A 20968-nucleotide genomic window follows, 5' to 3' on the forward strand; every position below is an offset into this window, starting at 1 on the left:
ACCGTCATGGTGCCCAGCAGCAGGGAGTTCCCGGGGGGAACCCTGGGCATGACCGGAGAGCTGGCCTGGAGAGGGGAAATCACAGTGTTAGCCTCCCCCCGGGGCGAGTGGCAGCGTCGGAAAGCATCTTCCAGGTTTCTATGTCCACCTTTAAAACGCCACCAGACTCTGACCATGCGTCACCCTGGCCCCAGCCGTCACCCTGGCCTACCCCCACCATGTCTCCCCTGAATTAATAGAACAGGCTCCTGACCTGGCTCTCTGCTTGTCCTCATCTTTGCTGTCCAGTCCCTAAGATGTTGGCCAGACTGGGCCCCTCCTTTGCTCAAAACTCTCCAAAGCTCCCGCCTCCTTCAGAGTAGGAGCTGCCGTCCTTACCACGGCCCACGAGGCTGTGTGATGGGCCCTCGTCACTCCGACTGCACCCCATCTCCTACAACGCGCACTTTAATCCTCCGCCCCAGGCGCCGGGGCCTCCTGCCGCCCTTCGAACTGCGCCCACCTCTGGCCTGTGTGTGACTCTGCCCAGCCGCAGGGCTCGCTCCACACTTCTTCAGGTCTCTGCCCTGACCGTTCCCAAACCATGGCAACCGTGCCCCCGCCCGCCCCAGGCGCTCCTGGCCACCTTCCTTGCTTTATTTCTCTCCAGAGCACTCACTACTGACTCCATCTGAAAAATGACATTGACTCGTGTATTTGTTAACTGTCTGCCTCCTTCCACCAGACACAAGCTCCCCTAGGCTAGGGGCTCAGTTCTGCTCACGACTGGACCTCCAGCACCCAGAACAGCACCGGGCACCCAGCAGGTGCTCAGTAATTCCTGCCAGATCCATGCCTCTGCCTTCCCAGTCCAGTGAGACCATCTGATTGCCAAGGTCACCTCCTCTAAGGGCTTATGCCTTTTCTCTGCCATTTCTCCCCAATTTCCACAGTGGGTGACATCCCTTCCTCGCCATCAAGCTGTACCATGTTGGAGACGCTGTGGCCTTTCCCACTTTGTGTGCCTTCGAACTGCTCATCTTTTTCAATTCGGCTCATGTGTCGCTCTTCCTGAAAGCCTGCCCCACGCACTTTCTTCAATCGTACTTCTACCCATTTTACACAGTTCTTGTTACACGTAACACGCAGTTCTGTCGTTTGCTCACGTGTTCATCCTCCTAGGACTGCCCGCTCCTTGAGGCAAGGCCACACTTCTGTCTTTGACTCCCCGGCACCAAGCCTGGCACCGCGGCCATTTGTAAGATTTACTTTATCATCTATTGATTTTAACTCGTTATTTCCAAAGTGATGTGAGTGGCTTCACAGAGAAGCAAGGAACAGAGCTGAAATTAACGTGAAGATGCTGGGTGAGGAAGAAAGGACAAGGGCGGGTAGGACAGGGGCTGGCATTCCAGGGTCCTGTCCTGCTGCCCCCCGCGGTCTCTCATGCCAGCCCCAGCCTTCCTAACGGCAACTTCAGTACCTGTGCTAAAGAATTAGTGATTCCACATTGAAAAGTAACCCAGATGTTGCCCAAGGAACAGCTATTATTAGAGTTTTCCTCTGAAGTTTACAAACAGGGACCAATGTGGGGCCAGAGGCTAGAACGGCGGTCAGAGAGCCGGCCTGGACTGTGCTCCCAGGAAGGCCTGACACAGCTGTAACCAAGGCGATCTGGACATCCGAGCCCCAGGCCCTAACAGGTGTCCCTTTCAGTGCTGCCATCTGTTGGTCAACGCCATCCTGGGGCCGCCGAATCTCCCTGCAGCAGAGGCCCAAGAAGACTAAATGATTAAACATGCTGGAATGACAACCTCTGGGATGACCTGAAATGCGACCAGAGGAACAGCTGACCACCGCTGAACAGATGCAAAGCGTGGAGTATGGGCACTATGGAAAGGAACCTGGCCAGAGCCCAAATCCCAGATCGCCCACCAACCGGCCCTGTGTCCCCACACAGATGCGCTTGGCCCCAGAGGGCCTCTGCTGCCTGACCTAGAAAAGGGCCAAGCCCCAAAACCCAACTAGCTCAGCCTGAACCCCAAGAGCAGCTCACAGTCCCTGCCAAGTCTGAGCTGATATTCTTTGCCAGAACACACTGCCGTCAATGGGAGGTTTCCTGGGCCTTCCCAGGGTGCACCTGGGCCCAGAGCCTGACTTTGGCGCACAGTCTCCCCACGCTTCCCAGCTTGGCCCTGGCCCTCTCCTGAAGCTCCAGCATCTCTGCCACCATCTACATCATGTCTGCTCTCAGCTCTAAGTTCCATCCTAGGAGAGCCCTTTACATTTCTATTTTCCTATAAAAAAAAAAAATGATCTCTAACATACCGACCAAGAGATGTATCTTGATTAGAAACCAAAAATGGAGACGGCATCTATATAAAGAAACTCAAAAATGGAGGTGTCTATATAAAGACTGGTGGCAAGCTTTGAAAAAGAGACACAGTGACAACTCTAAGAATAGCTCCTGTAAGTATGGTTGCAAAATTGAAAACCAGTGCCAGAAACAGTTCTTAAAAAAGAAGACTTGGGTTGTAAATCATCATCTTTGTCTATCAACCCAAATTAAATGAACAAACATGGGGATCTGGAGAGGGGAGGCCGGAGGAAGTACAAGGCTCCTAAATCCTCACCTTCCGAGCTGTCCTGTTCTAAAGGCCCGTTGAGAGGCCCCCGAGTGGTCTCCCCAGCCAGGGGCAACTGCTGAGCTCTGACCCTGCCCACAGGTGACGCCGCAGGCTTCAGGCCCAGCTTCTTCCTGGGGCTTTGTCCCTCACGCTCAAGTGCCTCTCTCTCAACCCCAGAGTGACACCTGACACAAGAAGAAATCCACTCAGAGAGGGTGGGCAACTTGTCTCCAAAGCAGAGCCAGGGCTCAAACCCTGGTCCTGTAACCACGGTCCCCCAGCCAGGCCTGGATCAGCTGCCCTCTGCTCCAGAGCCGCCTACCAGACATGATCACGCTGTCCCGCCACAGGGAGGGGAGAGGAGGCCACGTCGCTGGGAGGTTTCCGTGGCCTGACCCGTGCCCGCCACATAGCTGCACCACACCCTGTGGTTTACAAACCAATCTCCCAAACGTTAGCTCTAGTTTCTTCTCGCAGCAGCTTTGAAGTAAGTAACATTATCTCCATCTTAGAGATGAGAAAAATGATGTGGAACTTGGTTTTGCGGCCTCTGGGGGTAGCACCAAGTGCCTCGAGGGTTTTCATAATATCCCCCCAACGCGTTTGAAGCAACATTCTGATTCACAGACATGTGGCCCCCGGCACCCGAGGGAGGCAGGTAATGGCGACTCTTGGAAGGCTGTGCACAGAGCTCGCCCTGCTTCCTGGACCCAGCACACAACACGAGGCCCTACCAATCGCCAACCGTTCAGCGTGTGTGTGCCGGGGGCAGGGGGATGGACGTAAGTCCCATCCTTTCGCATTCAAGACAGCCACCTACCTGGGAAAGATCTCTTGCCTGCCCAGGTCACTGGCCTGGCACAGCTCCCAGATGGTGGGGAGGCAGGGGCGATGCTGGCTAGTGCAGCTCTTTCACTCCCCTGGGGAAAGGGGTTTGGAGAAGGACTTTCATGGCCCTCTTTTTTCAATGCAGTCCGTTCACCCTGAGGGGGGAAGGATGCACAGGGTGAAGCTCAGAACCCCAGATGTTCTGGCGGGTCCCCCTATTTCTTAATCGATCAAATGTTAAACTTCTGCCAGGGAAAGGCAGAGAGCCCTAAGGGGAGATGCTGGAATCGCCTTTCCAGCACATGTGTCCTGAGGCTGTGCTGGGCACTGGAAGACCCAGTCTCAGCCTCGAGGCGCTCACAGCTCCTCTACGCCCCTGCTCCACGCAACAGGAGGGACCTAGAGACCTGACCCCACACACGAGAGGTGAGTGCCCAGCATGAAGAGAGCAGGAGGCAGCATCGGCTGCCTTGGTCACAGCTGAAGAGAGGGTCAGGGAAGGCTTCAAAGTGGCGGGGACTACGTGGCAGCGTCTTTAGGTGGCATAACCAAACTTGGGCAAATGACTTCATGTCTCAGAGATCCGTTTTCTCATCAATAATATTTCAGGGTAACTACATAATTGACAAGGGAGTCGGTCTACTTTACAGAAGTCCCCTTAATAAAAGGAGAGAAAATAATAGAATTTAAAATGACCATTTTACAGTTCCTAGTACAAATAATGGATGGAGGTATGGATCGTCAATGAATGATAAAACGACCACGTGAAAGGCTGATGGGGAATTTGACAAGGAACACAGGTGAACCACACAGGTGAACCCACAGTCAAGACATCCCTAAAACGGAGCGACTGGAAGTTTCAAGCCTCCTGATGGGCTTCACAGGAAGCAAACAGCACCACCTAGGAAGGGCCCTTCCCCAAAAAGTGAACTGGGATCAAAACGAGCCTCTAGAACTAATCGCCAGCAGCCAGGAAATACAGAGGGCAGTGGAACAGATTAAATTATGCCATACGGAAGCAGCAGCCGAATCCAGACCACAGAACCATCTCCAGGATAAATGACCTGGTTTTCGCAACAAGCTAGTGGCTCATAAACAAAGATGGCTGAGGGGCAGTCACAGAATCAGAGACTCAAAGACATGACTAAATGCAGTGTGTGGGCCTCACTGGGTCCTGAGACTAATAAACCAGGGATTAAAAGACACCCTAAATGTAAATAACATACACAAGTCCTGTCAATTTGGTCAGGTGTGATAATGGATGGCATGGTGGGTATATAAAAATAAAAGATGAAGAATACCCTTTTTCAATAAATAGTGCTGGAACAACGGGACATTCAGAAGTAAAAAAAAAAAAATCTTAACCTAAACCCTTACATTACGTACAAAAAAATAATTCAAAATGTATCATGGATTTAAATGTAAAATGGAAGACTACAAACCTTATAGAAGCCATAGGAGAAAATCTCTGGAACCTAGGACTAGGCCAAGTATTCTTAGACTTGGCACCAAAAGTATGACCATAAAAGGAAAAACTGATAAACTGAACTTCACCTAAAAAAACAAAAACTTTTGCACTGTGACTCTGTTAAGGGATTGAAAAAGACAAGCCAGACAGTGGAGGAAAATATTTGCAAGTCACATATCTGACAAATGACTAACATCTAGAATATAACAAGAATGGTCAAAGCTCAATGGTTAAAAAAAAAAACAAGCTGTCAAATCAGAAGATGGGCAAAAGACATGAACAGACATTTCACTCAAGAAGGATACTTGGCCAATAAACACATAAATAGCTGTTCAACATCATTAGCCATTAAGGAAGTGCAAGCCAAAACCACAATGAGATAGCACTACACACTATAAACAAAAAACAATGACAACACCAAATGCTGGTGAGGATGTAGAGAAAAGCTCTCACATACACTGCTGGTGGGAATGCAAAATGGTAGAGCCACTCTGAAAAATAGTCTCTTAAAAAAAAAGCAGTTTCTTACAAAACTAACATGCACTTACCCATATGACCCAGTAATCACTCTTAGACATTTATCCTAGAGAAATGAAAAGTTATGTTCCCACAAAAGCCTGTACACGAATGTCCACAGCAGCTATATTCGTAATCGCCAAAACCTGGAAGCAATCCAAATATCCAACAGGTCAAAGGTTAAACTGTGGTACATCTAGACCATGGAACGCTACTCAGCAAGAAAAAGGAACAAACTATTGATCCAGCCAGCAATCAGGATAGAGCTCAGGAACATTGTGTTTACTGAAAACGGCCAGTCCCAAAAAGTCACATACTATCTGATTCCATTTATATAACATTCTCAAAATGACAAATCTATAAAGATGGAGAACAGACGAGTGGCTGGCAGAGGACAGCAAAGGTGTGCAGAAATGCAAAGAGGGTAGTACAGAGAGTTCCCCCCAGGTGGTGAGACACTTTGTATCCTGACAGTGGTGGTGGCTACCTACCTGCATCTCCAGGTGATAAAAGTGCACAGGACGACACACACATAAAAACGGCGAAAACCGCATGATACCTGTAGTCTAGTTAATAATAGTGTACTAATGGCCGCCTTCTAGTTTTGTTACTGTCCTACGGCCATTATAAGATGTCACCATTGGGGGAAGGAGGGTAGGTGGGATTCTATGTACTATGTTTGCAATTTCCTGAGAGCCAACAACTATTTCAAAATAAAAAAGATGTTTTAAAGCCCTTGTCCAGTGGAGATGCATACTGAACTACTTAAGGGTGAAACACAAGAGGATGTCTGGGATTTATTCTTTAAAAAAGGGGAGACAGATGCAACAAGACTCCACATGTGGCTAATTGTTGAAGCAGAGTGACCGACAGGTAGAAACTCATTATACTATCGCTCTACTTGCGTGCATTTAAAAATTTCCATAATGAAAAGCTTGAAACAGTAGAACAGCAGAATTTTCCATAAAACGTGTAATGGGATGGGCAGTAACTCAGGAAATCATCTGTATCCCAGATTTACTACCTTGTAGAAAAGCAATCAAAAAGACTTGTCCCATCTAACAACTGAGTCTAATACCTCTTTCTTTTACCAAAAAACTGTTCCAAATTTGCCTATTTTTTTCCCCTATGACCACTGACTGTCAGAGATGTGCTTCCCGGTGATGTTTTCAAAACAATTTTAAGCATGTTTAATATGTCCCCTCACAGGAAAGACATGTTTTCATAATGAATGAGAAAGGAACTGCTCTTTGGAAAAAACCTAGATAAGGGCTATTCAGAAATGTTTCTGCTGTGGTAGGGTAAGTCTGTAACTTACAAAAACTCTCACATCTGAATTCCTAAAAACCTACGTAACGCAATTTTCTAATCTGTTTAAAAATTTCTAAAGCATTTGAGTGGGTTTTGGACTTGTGTTAAGAACTTTAAAATGAAATACCTTCCATTTGGTTTACAGAAACCTCTGACTGGCATCAGGGAGGATGGAAATGTACTAGCCAAATTTCAACAAATCCTCTGCATACGCAGTGGACGGGATGGAAAAATGAGTAACCCGATTTAGAAAGAAAGCCGGTGATACATTTCCTGTGTGCAGCTACGTGTCCCAGGCAGGGATCTTTTTCAGGAAGGGCAGCCATTAAACCAAAGCATCTAAAACAAATGAATGTGGAGCCAGACCTTCCAACTGCTCCGTCACAGAGCATTAAAGCACAATCCCCCAAAATAACCAAGCGTATGAAGCCGGAAGGCTTTTGTGCCACCAACAAAATCATCTTTAAAAATTTTAAACTACGTCTTTAGCTCATCCTTTGATTTCTATTTCTGGTGGTTTTGTTATGTACGTAATATAACAGTAAGGTGATACATGTATATAGTTATAACTACATCAATATCTATGTATCACAGGCATGTGCTCAAAAAGTTTTTTTTACTGATAGGGACACGAGAGCAAAGAAAGTTGGAAGAGCAGAGCTGTAAACAACGAGAAAAGCCATTGGCCGACACACTCCCCCCTTCACAAGGTCTCTGCCTCTCTGTCCCAGGCTGCAGGTCACACGAAAAGCATTGTCCAGGCTTGGTCCTGCCTCTCTGTCCCAGGCTGCAGGTCACACGTAAAGCATCGTCCAGGCTTGGTCCTGCCTCTCCCTGTGGTCCACCTGCCAGCGGGATCACTCCACATCTGCGTTTTCATTCGTACACTGCCCTGCCAGCTGTGAAGAGTTCAGGCCACAGTCTGTACTTTGTCCCAGGCTCTGAGTCAGGGACACGGGGCCAGAATCTTGGCACCGCCACCTAGCTGTGACTGGGCAGGTGACAGGATGGATATCTCTGAATTTGTTTCTTGGATGTACTGTGCTGTAGTCAGGCCCTTGGGCCAAGTGGGTTTAGGAATTCAGAGGTTTTCACACTTTAGGAAGGATTATAGTGCTGTATACAGTGATGCCCCCAGCGGGGTCTGGGCAGCATCCCAAAATCAAACACATTGTATTTCCATAGAGAAACATGAGATATTTTTAAAGACCATAATTAGTCTCTCATCAATTCAGGTCAGATTTTTGCCACAAAACTAGTTTGCTGCAGACTTCGGGAGAACCTCTGGGATTTCAAGTGCTCCGGATTCCAGAAAGGCGGAGAGGGGCCGTGGGCCTGGACCACCCCTCAGAGCTGCCGGGAGGCGATGCTCAAGGAGGCAGGGACCAAATGTGGCTTCTCACTTATTTTCAAAAGTGACCAGGTCTCTCCCCCTGACCTGAAAGCCTGAGGACACAGCACAGGGCCTCTGGCAGTTAGGGCCTGGCTCCCTCCCCGTCTCCTCCCTGAGCGCCGCACGTATAGCGCCCGCCTCTGTGCCAGCGTGCCCTCCCCTCTGCCCCGGTCCTCATGGAGAGTGCCAACTCTTCACTCACGAGTCATCTTGAACATCATGAGTCATCCAAACGTCGGCCTCACCCGCGAGCCAGCCTGCTCCCGTGCAGCTGCTCTGTGCTCACTCCCAGGACCAAAAGGTCGGTTCTGACAGGGTTCCTGTCTCCCTGCACCTGAATCATCTATCTCTAGGACCAGCACGGTGCCCGGCACACAAGTAGGAATTCGGAAGAGAAGAATCAACCAATCGACTGCGAGACTGGATGCCTGGCATTAAGCCTCGTGCTGCATACCACGGGTCTTCCGTCACTTGGTCCCCCGCTCACCAACACTTTCCAGAGCTCAGCAGAAGGACCTGGACATTTGACTGGAGGGAGAGATGGATCAGGTGAGGGCAGGGATGGAGACTGAGTCACCCTGTCCCACACATGTCTTCCAAGCTGGAGGCCACGCCAAGGAGGGCAAAGGGACTCGTTCTACATGCTCCATCAGGGCACGCCCGGTCCAGCTGATGGGAGCAACAGGATGGTGAGAGTCTGCCAAGACAGAGACATTTTTACCAACAGTCCAGCAATTTTCTGGTTGCTTCTAAAAGGAAGCTCCCGAACGAACAGGGCTAGAAGTCCCCTGGGGCAGGAACATGATTGAGGAACCTCTGCGGGGGGATTTACCTGTCTTCTCCCCAACTAGCCTGCAACCTTCTGGAGGTCAGAGGTCATGTCTTATGTGTAACCTGATCCCCAGCACCTGTCTCAGAGACTGGACAGAGTTAATACTCAATAAGCTTTGACTGGGTACAGGAACAAATGACCATGTTTGCCCGTTGCAGTTCCTTCCAACTCTAAAACTCTGTGACACCCTCCACCAGGCCAACCTCAGAGAATGGCACATTCTCCTGCTCCCTCAACAGGTCTTTATTCCACCTGCCTTGACAGCTATCACCTCCTAGAACCTCTCACAGTTTGTACATTTACTGCAGCTGTGATTAGACTTATTGCCTTGACATCCTGTGAGTCAGGCGCCATGAGGGCAGGGACCGTGTGCCAGGCTCAAAAGGTATTTTGCTGCATGACTGCTCTGGGGACAGAGGAAACAGCAGGACAAAAGCATGGAGACAATAGGTTGACAGACACCAGACTCTTAGGCAGGGGTGTGAGCAGAGCAGGGTATCTGCATCAGAAAGCTGTTACCTAGCCTGCGGGGGAGGTAGTGCTACCTGATTGATGGGACCCTCTGTGGCCTTTAGAGCTGACAGTGATGTGAAATGGGTCTTATGGCGAGTAAGAGGGTGCAGGCAGACCCTCCTGGGAGGAGCCACAGAGAACACCAAGACACAGAGCCCTGCTCGGCCCCCAGCCACTGGGCTGGACAGTGCTCTAGAAAGCCAGGCTTTGGGAAGGGGTGGGGGATGTCAGAACAGGGTCGGACAAACCCAGCTCACAAGAGCAGCAGGAGTGCTACTTTATGACTGTCCCCTTCGCCTCCTAGGAGGGGTCCAGGGAGCCAATCCAGTCACCAGAAGGGCACTTGAGAGCGCGGAATCGGAGTACAGGGAAGTGGGGGGGTCTGGAGTAAAATTCGACCAGAGTGAGGCAACTGCTCACTTCCCCTAATACAGACCCTGCCCCCATCCTTCTCCAGGAAAGGTGTCTTCGGGCTGACTCCCCTTCGAAAGGTACCTACCTTTCCCAGAAAAGCTACAAACTTATGTGTAGTCACTAAACTCGGACATCTGCCTTGGAGTTCAGGTATGTCATGATCTCACTGTCTCTCCCAGATGCTATTCTCATTTTCACTTCATGTTCGGGGGACACCTTGCTGTTGCCCCTGCCCACTCCCCATCCCCCAATTTCCTATGTGAAAGGCTGAATAATGGCCTCCAAAGATGTCCACATGCTAAACCCCAAACCGGTGGACATTTTCTTACATGGCAAAAGGGACTTTGCAGGTATGATTAAATTAAGGGTCTAGAGATAAAGAGATTAGCTTGGGTATTATCTGGGTAGGCCCGATATAATCACAAGGGTCCTTATAAGAGGGAAGCAGGAGGGCGAGAGTGAGAAGCAGCCAGGGTGACAACGGAAGCAGAGACAAGATTGGAAGAGGCTGAGCGGCTGACTTTGAAGATGGAGGAAAAGACCATGAGCCAAAGAATGCAAGTGGCCTCTAGAAGCTGAAAAGGCAAGGCATCAGTTTCCACCCTGGAGCCTCCAGAAGGAACACGGCCCTGCTGACACCTTGATTTTTGCCCAGTGAAATACATTTTGGACTTCTGAACTCAAAACTGGAAGATGATAAATTTGCATTTTAAGTAACTGAGTTTCTGGCAATCTGTTACAGCAGCCGCAGGAAACTAATACACCGGTTTACAGGTGAGGTTTACAGGTGAGTAAACAGAGGCTTGGAGGGCAAAAGTCATTTGCCCACAGTTCCCTGGTAAATGGAGACGCTCACATGGCCCGGGCTGTACCGTCAAATCCACGGATTTCCGTGCCCTCTGGAGTCGGACGACCTAGACTTGACTTCCAGCTCTGCCACTTCCAAGCTTTGTGTCCGTGGGCCAGTTACGTAACTGTCTTCTTGCTTTAGCTTCCTCAGCTGTAAAATGGGGATGCGGCCACATGTACCTCTGAGAGTTGTGACAAATAAACAAGTTAATATCGGAAAGCACTGAGAACAGGGCCTGGCACCATGTTACCTATTACGATTATTCTACTTCGCAGCCACTTCACCCCCATCAGGCTGAGAGCACACAGTCCCAACAGTGTCTGAAACCCAGGCCAGTCCTGTCTGGTTGTCTGCTCTTTCCTAAGCCTTCTGAGATCATATTTTCATTCATTAGTTTCATATCCAAACCCTCGTGAGCTGCAGCCATGACTTGTGCTCGCTCCGGCAGTCGCCACACCCCCGCGGGCCGGGCTAAGCTGGCAACACGCTCGCACGCACGTCTCCAGAATATTAACGCAGCCCAGGAGGGATCTGTGCTCTTTTAATTACTATACATGGAAATACTTCCATATATATTGGCTCTGGGTAGAATTTGACTTGGGCGCTGTGAATCTGAACTGGCCAGCCACTCTGCTCTCTCTTCAGCCGCCTGGGAAGGACAACAAGCCTCCTGCCTCCGGGGCTGGCTGCCTCTGGGAACTTCTGGGTGGCTGCCTTTGGGGGGAGGCTGACCCACATCAGAGCAGGTCAGCAACCCGCAGCCTGGCCCCTCTCCAGAGGGGATTAGAGGGAAAGAGCTGCCAGCCGCTGGCCAGTTCTGCCTGGTTAGCCTTTGGAAAAAGGATCACATGCCCTCAGGAGGGGGAGGGTCCCATCGCTCAATTCCCCTCCCCTTCTACCAACACAGACCAGCCAGGCCTCTCTAGCAGCTCCACATCTCTCTCCCCTGTCTCCTGGGGCCAAGTTCCCACGAATCTGTCAGCCAGGAAAGAAAAATCATCCCATCGTGCATTCCCTCACTCAGGGGAGTAGGGGCAGGAACATAAGGGGACAACATCCTTCAGGGAGCGCTCACTTAATTCAGCCTTGTCGTTAAGTCTTTTGCTTAACACACACCAGGCCAAATTCTGATCACCTCACTCTTCTCCCAAACTGAGAAGAGATGGGCTCTGACCACCTTTCCAGCCAGCTAAAGTCATCCACCACTGCGCAAATCGGTCCCCTTCAGATGCAGGACCCTGAACCTCAAGAGTCCTGTTCCCCCGTGGGAGCAGGTTGTTTAAGCCAAGACCCCTGAACCTGCCCTGACCCCTGGGACCCCTTCAGCAAGAAGCCCGGCTCCTGCCCTGGGTGCCTCGATGAAAAAATCCCAACCTGAATTTCATTCACGCAGATACGTGCTGAGTGGGGTAAGCCGGCCTTCCACCCCGAGTCTGCATGTGCCCCGCAGACAAAAACGAGACTTCACAGCAACCCTATTTATAACAGCAAAAGGCTGGGCACAACCCGAACCCATCCGCAGGAGAAGGGGTGAGTATATTGGGTATACGCAAAGAGGGGACTCCTGTGCAGGGGTGAGAAAGAGCGAGCACCACTACGCACGACCTGGAGAACCTCGCCAGAGCATTTTCTCTGTGATTCCATTTATAGGAAGGTCAACCAGTCAACAGTGATGAGGTGTGAAGTGGCTACCTCTGAAAGGCTGGTGACCAGGAGGCTGCCCAGGGAGCCTTCTGGGCTGCTGGGAATGTTCTAGACAGTTTGCTAGGTTTGCAAGGGTATTCAGAGACATAAATATCTATCACACTGTATATCTTAGTGTCCTTTACTGTAGTAAGTTAAATCTCCCTGTTAAGTTTAAAAGTACAAATATGTATCTTTGAGCACCTTCTATGTGCTAAGTCCAAAGGGACCTCAGACAAGACTCTAATCTCTGAGAGTTTATAGTCTAGTGGGGAAGAAAACACACGTGAGTAACAATGCAGGGTGGCCCGTGGCCAGTGGGACAGGTAATGAGTGGGCCAGGGCTATCAGTATTACCTGTGACTTGGGGAAAGTGGTAGAAGAAACTGATTAAATGCAGACGCTTTGGAGGCAGCCAGACCTGTGTCCAAATTCTACTTCTTGCTGCGTGACCTGGCAAGATGTTTGCCCACTTCATCTGTAAGAGGGGTCGCAGCCACGGGACCTCGCGGGACCTCGCGGGTCCTCGCGAGGGTGCATGGGAGAATGCACACGGGGCATCAGGCATGAGACTACTGTTCTTCCCACCGTGAGGCTGGGCCCACCCTGTGCCAGGCACTGGGGTTCACAAATGTGAGATGGGCTCTGCCCCCCCACAGCTTCCAATCCCACCAGGAAGAGGGCAGCCACCGTTCACCCACTGGGCAAAAGTCTAACAAATCTGGAGTTGTGAGCCTGACGTGGACTTAGCCCCAAAGAAGCCCACATCCCAGTGGGAATCAGACACCTAGGACACAATGTAAATCAGCTTAAGTGTCAGCAGAGAGGAAAAGATAAAGGAGCGGGGGAGGTCACAGAGCCATGCAGAGGTGGAAACTGAGCTGGGCCTTGAACAGAGGAGATAGGATCTGGGCACGTGAGCAAAGGCATGGAGGTGGGAGGTCAAGGGTCAAGGAGGTACATAGAGCAAAGAGCAACCAGTCAAGGCTCAAGAAGAGGTCCAGGAAAGAGGGCCTGGGCTGCCCAGGGCTGAGTCTGACTTAAATGTTGCTGTCAGCGGGGAAGCTCTAGGTTTCAGAGGTCAGCAGGGATTTAAAATGACAAGTCAGTTGACAGGAGTGTTTCAGAGGGGCCGAGGGGGGCGGCTCCATTTCTCCAGGGCTGGGACTGGGGTCATATTAACCAAGAAACGCCCAAACCCTCATAGCCAGTCCCCTTTGTGAGACCCAAGGACACATTTTTGATTAGATGGTGGTCAGGGGCCTGAGTCAGGATACCTGGGCCTTGAGGGGGTGGCCAGGCCAGAACTTTGACCTTCCTGCACTGGGCAACAGGTGAGTATACATTTCTTATGGTCTTTGTTTAATTAATTTTTTAAAAATATATTCATATGACTCGGTACTCAAAAGGTACAAAGGGTCTCTAGTGAACAGTCTCTCAGCACCAGCCCCCATCCCAGAGGTACACAACCACTTCTCGTGACTCCCTAGAGGCCCTGGGTACAAACACGATCAAACGCGCTTTACTGTCACACGGAAGGCGGCAGCCCAGGCCCCCGCACCTCTCACAGCACTCCATCTTGGAGGTTATCCCGTGTCTGGACGTGGAGTCTTCGGGTTACTTTGTATGGCTGCACAGAATTCCATGGTTCGGAGGGACCAAAATTTGTTCCTGGCCCCTACTGATGGACACTTAGGTTACCTGCGATCTTTTCCTATCACGAATAAGGCAGTAATGACAAACCTTGCAAATAAGTCGTTTTGTACACAGGCTAACACATCTGTAGGATAAATTCCTAGATGTGTGAAAGTGTATAAGCACCTGCAATTTTGAAAATGTCGCTTGAGAGGCAAGATACATTTAAATCGCTCATCCAAGAAATACTAATTATTGGGGAAAATACTGACAATGTGTAGTTTTAAGAGTGCCCAGGTGCAGAAGCAGCAGAGAAAAGCTCCGTTTTAAACAGACAGAACGTCGGGTTAGGAGGAGGTCCTGGTCCTGGACCTGCCCCTACTCGCCCAGTGCCCTGGTCCATGAACTTGCACTTCCTCACCAGTAAGTGAAGGGCTAGACCCGCTCAGCCCCTCAGCCCTTCCCAGAACAGATGTCCTGGTCCCAGGGCAAGTGGAAGGGTAGATGGTGACTGGAGTCACCACCACAACACCCAGCTGTAATTGGTCTCCCTGGGTAAAGGTGTCAGTACCCAGGGGAGGAGTAGGCAGGCCACTGCGTGTGCAATGGAGACAGGCCTGGCGGGGGGCTGGGGGGCGGAGTGGGGGGGGGAGCAGGGAGAGGTGAGAGTGTTTCCAGTCCAGCCATCTCAAATGAGTGACAAGCACCTCTTGCTGCTTCCCTGGCACAAGCTACAGGGACACCACTGCCATGCAAGACACACTCAACACTCCACGACATTCACTGCTATGTCCAACATGCGTCCTGACGGCAATGACCACCTAAATCTAGCTCTTCCAGTGGACAGCTGGCAAGGGATAGAGACAAGTCTAGTGTTCCCCCTGTGAGTAAGGATAGCTGAGTAAATGCAGTGAACAGGGCAGGGCTTCTTCCCGCATCCCAAAATCGGGCCCAAATACTGACGACTGTGAACGAAAGAAATTCACTGGCCCCCAATCAAGTGGGAGACACCGCTTGGTAAACCAAAGGCAGCATTCGAGAGGAAGAACCCTGGCCAGCCTTCCCAAAGCCCAGCCCACGCCCTGCTCCGAAGGACTGAGAGGGCCAGGGACGCCTATAAATCAAATCATGCTTCAATACAATAGGTTGTTGCTATTAAAATTTGTATAACCAATGCACTGTGCATCAACCCTTCTTTGTAAAGCACCTGTGCACTGTTTTGGTAAATCTAGATTTTTACACATCCTATTTCTTTAAAACCCACAGGCACACTTGTGTATGGATGTCTTTCTTCTTGCTAGAGTGAGCTGTGACCCCAAACACCCCAGGACAGCTCACTCGGCCTCAGCTCCTAGACTCACCGACCTGTGTCTCCTGCCTCTGTGCATGCTTCAGGTGGTCCCACTACCTGAAAAGCTCTTCACCCTCTTCTCCATCCGCCACATCCACTGTCCATCAGAGCCCCCAGTTCCATGGCCCCTCCCTCAGGGAGCCCTGGCCCTTCAGGCAGAGCAGACTGTGGCCTCCTGGGACCCCCACAGCTGTGACCTGGTCTTCTAGTAACACACTTTCCAAGTCTCAGCTGTGATTGCATCCGCGGGGACTGTAGGCTCTCTGAGGGCGCTGCCGTGCCAGGGGGCCACTCAGAGCAGTAAGGACACACGATTCCAAACGGAAAACCTAGCGCTTCCTTCCACAGGATCTTGGGCAAATTCGAATTCGCTCTTCTGAGGCTCAATCTATCCCTCTACAAAGTAGGTGCAATAATTCAAAAGTCCCAGGGCCACTGGGAGAATTAAATGAAACAATATATGTGAAATGTAACTTGCAAACTGCAAAGCCCTACACAAGGTCCAGTGAGGACAGTGATATTTGTTATTAATTAGTATGCCAATATTAATATCCTCACACACATCCCTTCACCAACACCTATCATTGTGCCTTGCAGGCACCCAAAATGATTGTCGACGGAATCCCAGATTCTCTGTTCATTCTAGATGCAATAAAAAACACGGGTGCCAGAGGTGGACAAGGAGGCCCTGCCGGCAGCTACAACAGCAACCTTGGAGTTAGTTAGCTTTCCCTTGAAGCTTTTCTGTAAATGATGACCCAGAGGGTACAGCACGGCCCAGCAGAGTGGAGGTTCTTAGCCACCTGCCAGCAGGACAGAGCCTCCCAGAGTGTAGGCTGTCCACAGGATTGTAGCAGGAGAAAAATATAAGTACCAAACCATGCATGTCTCCCAGAGTGAGCTTTCTGATGTGAAAATCCCTTTCAGGGAGATGAAACAACTTCCAGAGGTCTCACTCTACCCGCTGCGTTGGGGTGGGACCACCCATGGCTCATAGGTACAAGGGTCCATGGACATGGCTCCCCAGCAAGGTGACTAGAGTCTTCAGGGGGATCACCAGATTTCAGGTTGGAAAAGAACTCACACAAACACCTTCTCCATCCATCTCCATGTACCTGTGAAGACTTGCTCTCTCTAAACCAGGCCCCTCTCTTTGGTGGGCTTTCTAAGCTGGGACCTCGCCTGAGATTTGTGGCACCCAAGAGATGGGCAGAGAGGGTACAAGTAGCCTCATTAGAGGGCAAGTGACTCGCTCAAGGTCATCATCTGAGTTCTCTGACTCCGTCATCTTGAGATGACATAAGATTATGCCTGGGAAAAAAATATGTCTAAGCTTCAGTAGTGGTTATTTCTTCGTTGTGAAGTTTGGGGTGATTTTTATTCTTACTCCCCAATCTGTTCTGTGTTCCAAGTTTACTATACTCAACAATTACTATTCTCAAAAGCAGAGAAGCCTATTGTTATCTAAAGGCTGAAACACAGAGATCAACGATGCAAACTTTCCATTAAATATTCATTCAGTTGTGTGTGACTTTTTAAAACATGGTAGAGCTGGAAGTGACGCAGATTAGGCACAAAGGTTTTCTGGGTGGGATCTTCCCTCTCTGGTTTCCGCCCCAGAGGAGAAGGAAAAGGGGGTGACTGCGGGGCTTCCTGCTCCCAGCCCAGGCCTGAGACTCCCAGACTGTCAGACAGGCTGTTTAATATGCCCCGTAGGCCCCGATAATAAACTCAGTTCTAATAAACAATCCTGTTCCAATCGGCCTTAATAACCATCACTTCTCAAGAATACTTCCAGCTTTACCCAGAATGGCAATGACATTAACCCATCCAACTATTTCTTTTGTTTAGTCAAAAACTATTTCAGCACCTACTCATTGCAAGGCATCATGTCAGACACTGAGCCATCACTAACCTAAGATTGGAAAAACGACCAACCAGAGGCTACGCGTCATCCTTCTGTGTTCTGCCCAAGCTTAGGGTTTCAGCTGCGCTAAAACAGCAACAGGAATGTGAACAAATGCCGCCTGAACGTGACGCCTGCCTAATTCCAGCATCTCCACGGCTCCGCCTGTGCCCCGCCTTCCCCAGCCCTTAGGAAAAGCAGGGTCCCAGAACCAGTCCCCGTGGAGGAGGCTGGTAGCTCACCTGTACTGTGTTAAGGGACCTGCACTGCATCCTACTTAGCAGAGGAAGAGACGATGGGGAGGGTACATGAGCAAACCCCAAGCGTGGCAACCACCCAATTCCTCTCTCCGCGGCCCCCTCCCACTTTACCTCTTCCCCTTCCTGTCCTTTTTGAGGCAGAGAAGATCAACTTCAATTAACATGTATTGAGAGCCTACTAGGTGCAGAGCCCCAGAGTCAAACAATTTTGTACATAAGAACTTAGACCTTTGCTTTGTACGTGTTCTTCCCTCTGCCTGGAAACTACTTCCTCGCCCTTACTCATGGTGACCACTTAAATGTCACCTCCTCAGAGAAGCTCTTACCCAGGTAAGAACGTCTTAACGTTCCATGGCAACTGTAACTGCTCGTATGCTTGCTGTTTCTCTCCCCAGCTGGACTCCGCTCGGTGAGGGCCGCTCCCTGCACAGTGGCTGGCACAAAGGTGCGTAAACACCTTTCTTGGATAAAGTAAATGGCCCAGAAGGTAATAACAAAAGCCGGTGTTTACTGAGCGTGTACTATGGGCCAGGTGCTGCGCGGACCTCCAGGCAGATGTCAGGTCATGACAGTCGCATGACAGCCGCATGACAGCCACACTACCACCACTCCCATCTTACAGGTGAAGGAAACTGCATCGTTTTCCCCCTATTTTTAAAGAATGGGAACTAGAACCTGGTAAGCAACCTGCCAAGGGATAATCAAAGAGCAAGGATTTGAACTGCATCTCCTAGACCCCTCTCTAGGTCACCAGACTGCTTAGCTCCTTATGTCCCTCTCTCCTGATGCCACCAGTGGCCATTTTTGTCCCTTTCCTGAATTTTTGGCCTCCTCTCCCAAGGCGCCCGGTTCAGAAGACGTCCCCAACTCCTCCCTTCACATCCTACACCCGTCAGCTCCCACACCTGTCCTCAGCTGAGCTTCGGCAGAGGTCTTGTGAAAAGACCCCCTAGCCTTTCAGCCCCAAGCACGGCGACTAGAGCAGCTGCGTAACTGCTGCCGGCCAGACACGCCGCTGAGCAGGCAGGTAGGGCAGGCGCCCCCTCAGTGAACCCACGAGGGATCCAGTAGTTCAACCCGGCTCTCTGTGCTCCGGCTCCCGCTGTCCCGCTCTGTCCCCTCTGCCTGTCTTTACAGCGCTGCTGAGCACGAGCACATGGATGATGGACGGCCACCACAGCTCTCAAATGGGAAAGGGGCCGCCCACGTCCATTCCAGATCTGTGGCAGGAGAAGTCAGCGCGGACCCATGGGACCCGGGAAGAACTCGGGTTCCAGGGCAGCAGGGCCAATGTGCAGCCAGCCGGCAGGCCAGCTGCAACGGTGGGCTCCAGAGGCCTGTCCTGGGTCACGCGAGGTCGCGAAGACCAGAAGCTGCTGGAAGAGGAGAAGGGAAAGGCGGCGAGGGCTGAAGAGAATGCCAGTGACCTGGGGGAACGCGACGGAGGGGGAGGCCGGCTCTTGGAGTTCTCTGCAGGAATGGAGGAGCGAGATGATCATAAAGCCCTGTAGTGCACAGCCGAGGATGTCATTTATGAAATTTTCAGGGCTCCCTGTTGGCCACACCGGAGTCAATTTCAAACGCCTAGCTGGGCCTTCAGAGGTCTTTCATGCCCAGGCCCACCACGGCCACACCTGGGAGGCCAGGTATTTCTGCCCAGGGGCTCCTCTGCCTAGAACACCCTCCTCTTCCTCCAGGAGCCTCAGCCTTCACAGCACAGGACAGTGTGCTTCTAGGAAGACTTCTGGGACACCCTGGGGTTAATGGGGGAAGAACACAGGCTCTGAGGTCAGACCCTCTGGTTCAAAGCTCAGCTCCACCAGCCAGCCTTGCCTGTAACCTCCTAGGCTGCCTCCATGGCAAAGCGTGAGGGTAACTGTTCCCACCTCACTGGGTGGTGGGAGGATGAAACGCATTACTCCATGAAAGCACTTTGCACTGTGCCTGGCACACCGTAAGTGCTTGATAAACAAACTGTTGTTCCTATTGTCCTCCAGCCCCTTTAGGGCCCTCTGTTTCTACCACAAGCAGAGCACTGTCTGGCACATATCTGCTGCACTCTGGACTCCCTCTGCCAATCGTGGCCTTTCAGAAGGCACGACACGACACACGATGCACGACTGAGGCCTTTCTTCGCAGGCCTAGCACCGTGCCGGGCATACAGGTCTTCTGCATACAGCACTCAGTGCCTGGAAAGGTCCTGCGGTAGACCCCACACAGAGCTCTCCCGGGGCGCAGCTGCTGCCCTTCACAACTCACACGCCACATCCCCAGTCTAAAGGCCCCGCAGAGCCAGAAGGGCATTCGCTGTTACTCGGTTTCAAAACAATGAAGGGCTGTGCTCTGCCTTACAGAGGCTGTTTCCACTCCAGGGAATTTCTGGGGAGAAATGAGCACAGCAGGGACTGGAAATAGCACTGAGCCCCTCTCGAGGAGAGAGCTGGGCTGGCCCACCAGAAACCAGGGGCAAAATCTCAAAGGCAGAGGGGAGAAAGCAGCCTCCCGGCAAAAGACCGAGCGCCGGAGAACTTGGCCAGCACAAGTAAACTAGGACGAGATCACTGGCATCCATTGTGCCTTGAAGCTCTTCTTCCTACCCACCTGGAGAGCTTTAGAAGGGGTTCCTTGTATAACCCACCATCACGTGGGAACAACTTACTACAGATCCAGAATCCCAAGCACTGCTCGAAGGGGCCCCAGGTTGCTCGTGGTTCTCAGGGGGAAATTCAGTGCCTTCTCAATCCACACTGGCTATCAGGACCTCATATCTGGATCGGGGTCACTGTCTATGTCCATCTCTCCAGCAGACTAGGAGCCCCTAGAGGCTGGGCACTGGCCCCATTCATCTTCAGACTCCTATGCTCCTAGCATGGTGCCTGGCACGTAGTAGATACTCAGTAAGTTACAAGGCAGCAAGGCACAGCAGCAAGAGAAAGGTCCTGGTTCAAGGATGACTCCGTCCGGGCCTGCCATGTACCACGGACAAGTGAGTCTCCGTTTCCTCATTTGCGAACAGGGATAACAAGTTCTATACCACACAACCGCTGAAAGAATCTACTAGGAAAACACATGTGGAAAGGACCAAAGCAGCAGACGAATGCCATTCACCCTTCGGGCTTCAGCTCAGCTGTTCTCTCATGTCACGTCTCTTCTGGGGGCCACAGTGCCCTCTCCCAGCCCTGAACCCGCTCTGCACTCCCTTTATTGTTTTATATTTTTCACATCTTTGTGATTACTTGTTTCTAAGTTTGATTCCCTCACTGACCTGAGAGGACCTGGATACAGAAGCATCATGTGTTCGTGTCCAAGGCCTGATGAAATGGGCACTGGGGCCTGGCTGCTGGGACCCTCCCACCCCATGGCCCCAGTTCTGATACGCACAGCACCCTCTGACAAGAAGAA

General features: G+C 51.0%; 1 protein-coding gene across 1 annotated transcript in view; it reads right to left on the reverse strand.

Annotated features, from left to right (window-relative positions):
* The window catches only part of TMEM184B (transmembrane protein 184B), a 42748-nt gene extending 24708 nt beyond the window's left edge, over positions 1 to 18040 (reverse strand). Inside the window, exon 1 of the mRNA XM_011354451.2 lies at positions 17893 to 18040. The gene's annotated coding sequence lies outside the window, so the exon portion shown is untranslated. The remainder of the gene's footprint in view (positions 1 to 17892) is intronic.
* Between the last annotated feature and the right edge of the window lie 2928 nt (positions 18041 to 20968).

Source organism: Pteropus vampyrus, unplaced genomic scaffold (genome assembly GCF_000151845.1).
Source record: "Pteropus vampyrus isolate Shadow unplaced genomic scaffold, Pvam_2.0 Scaffold16, whole genome shotgun sequence".
In the NCBI taxonomy this organism is placed as follows: Eukaryota; Metazoa; Chordata; class Mammalia; order Chiroptera; family Pteropodidae; genus Pteropus; species Pteropus vampyrus.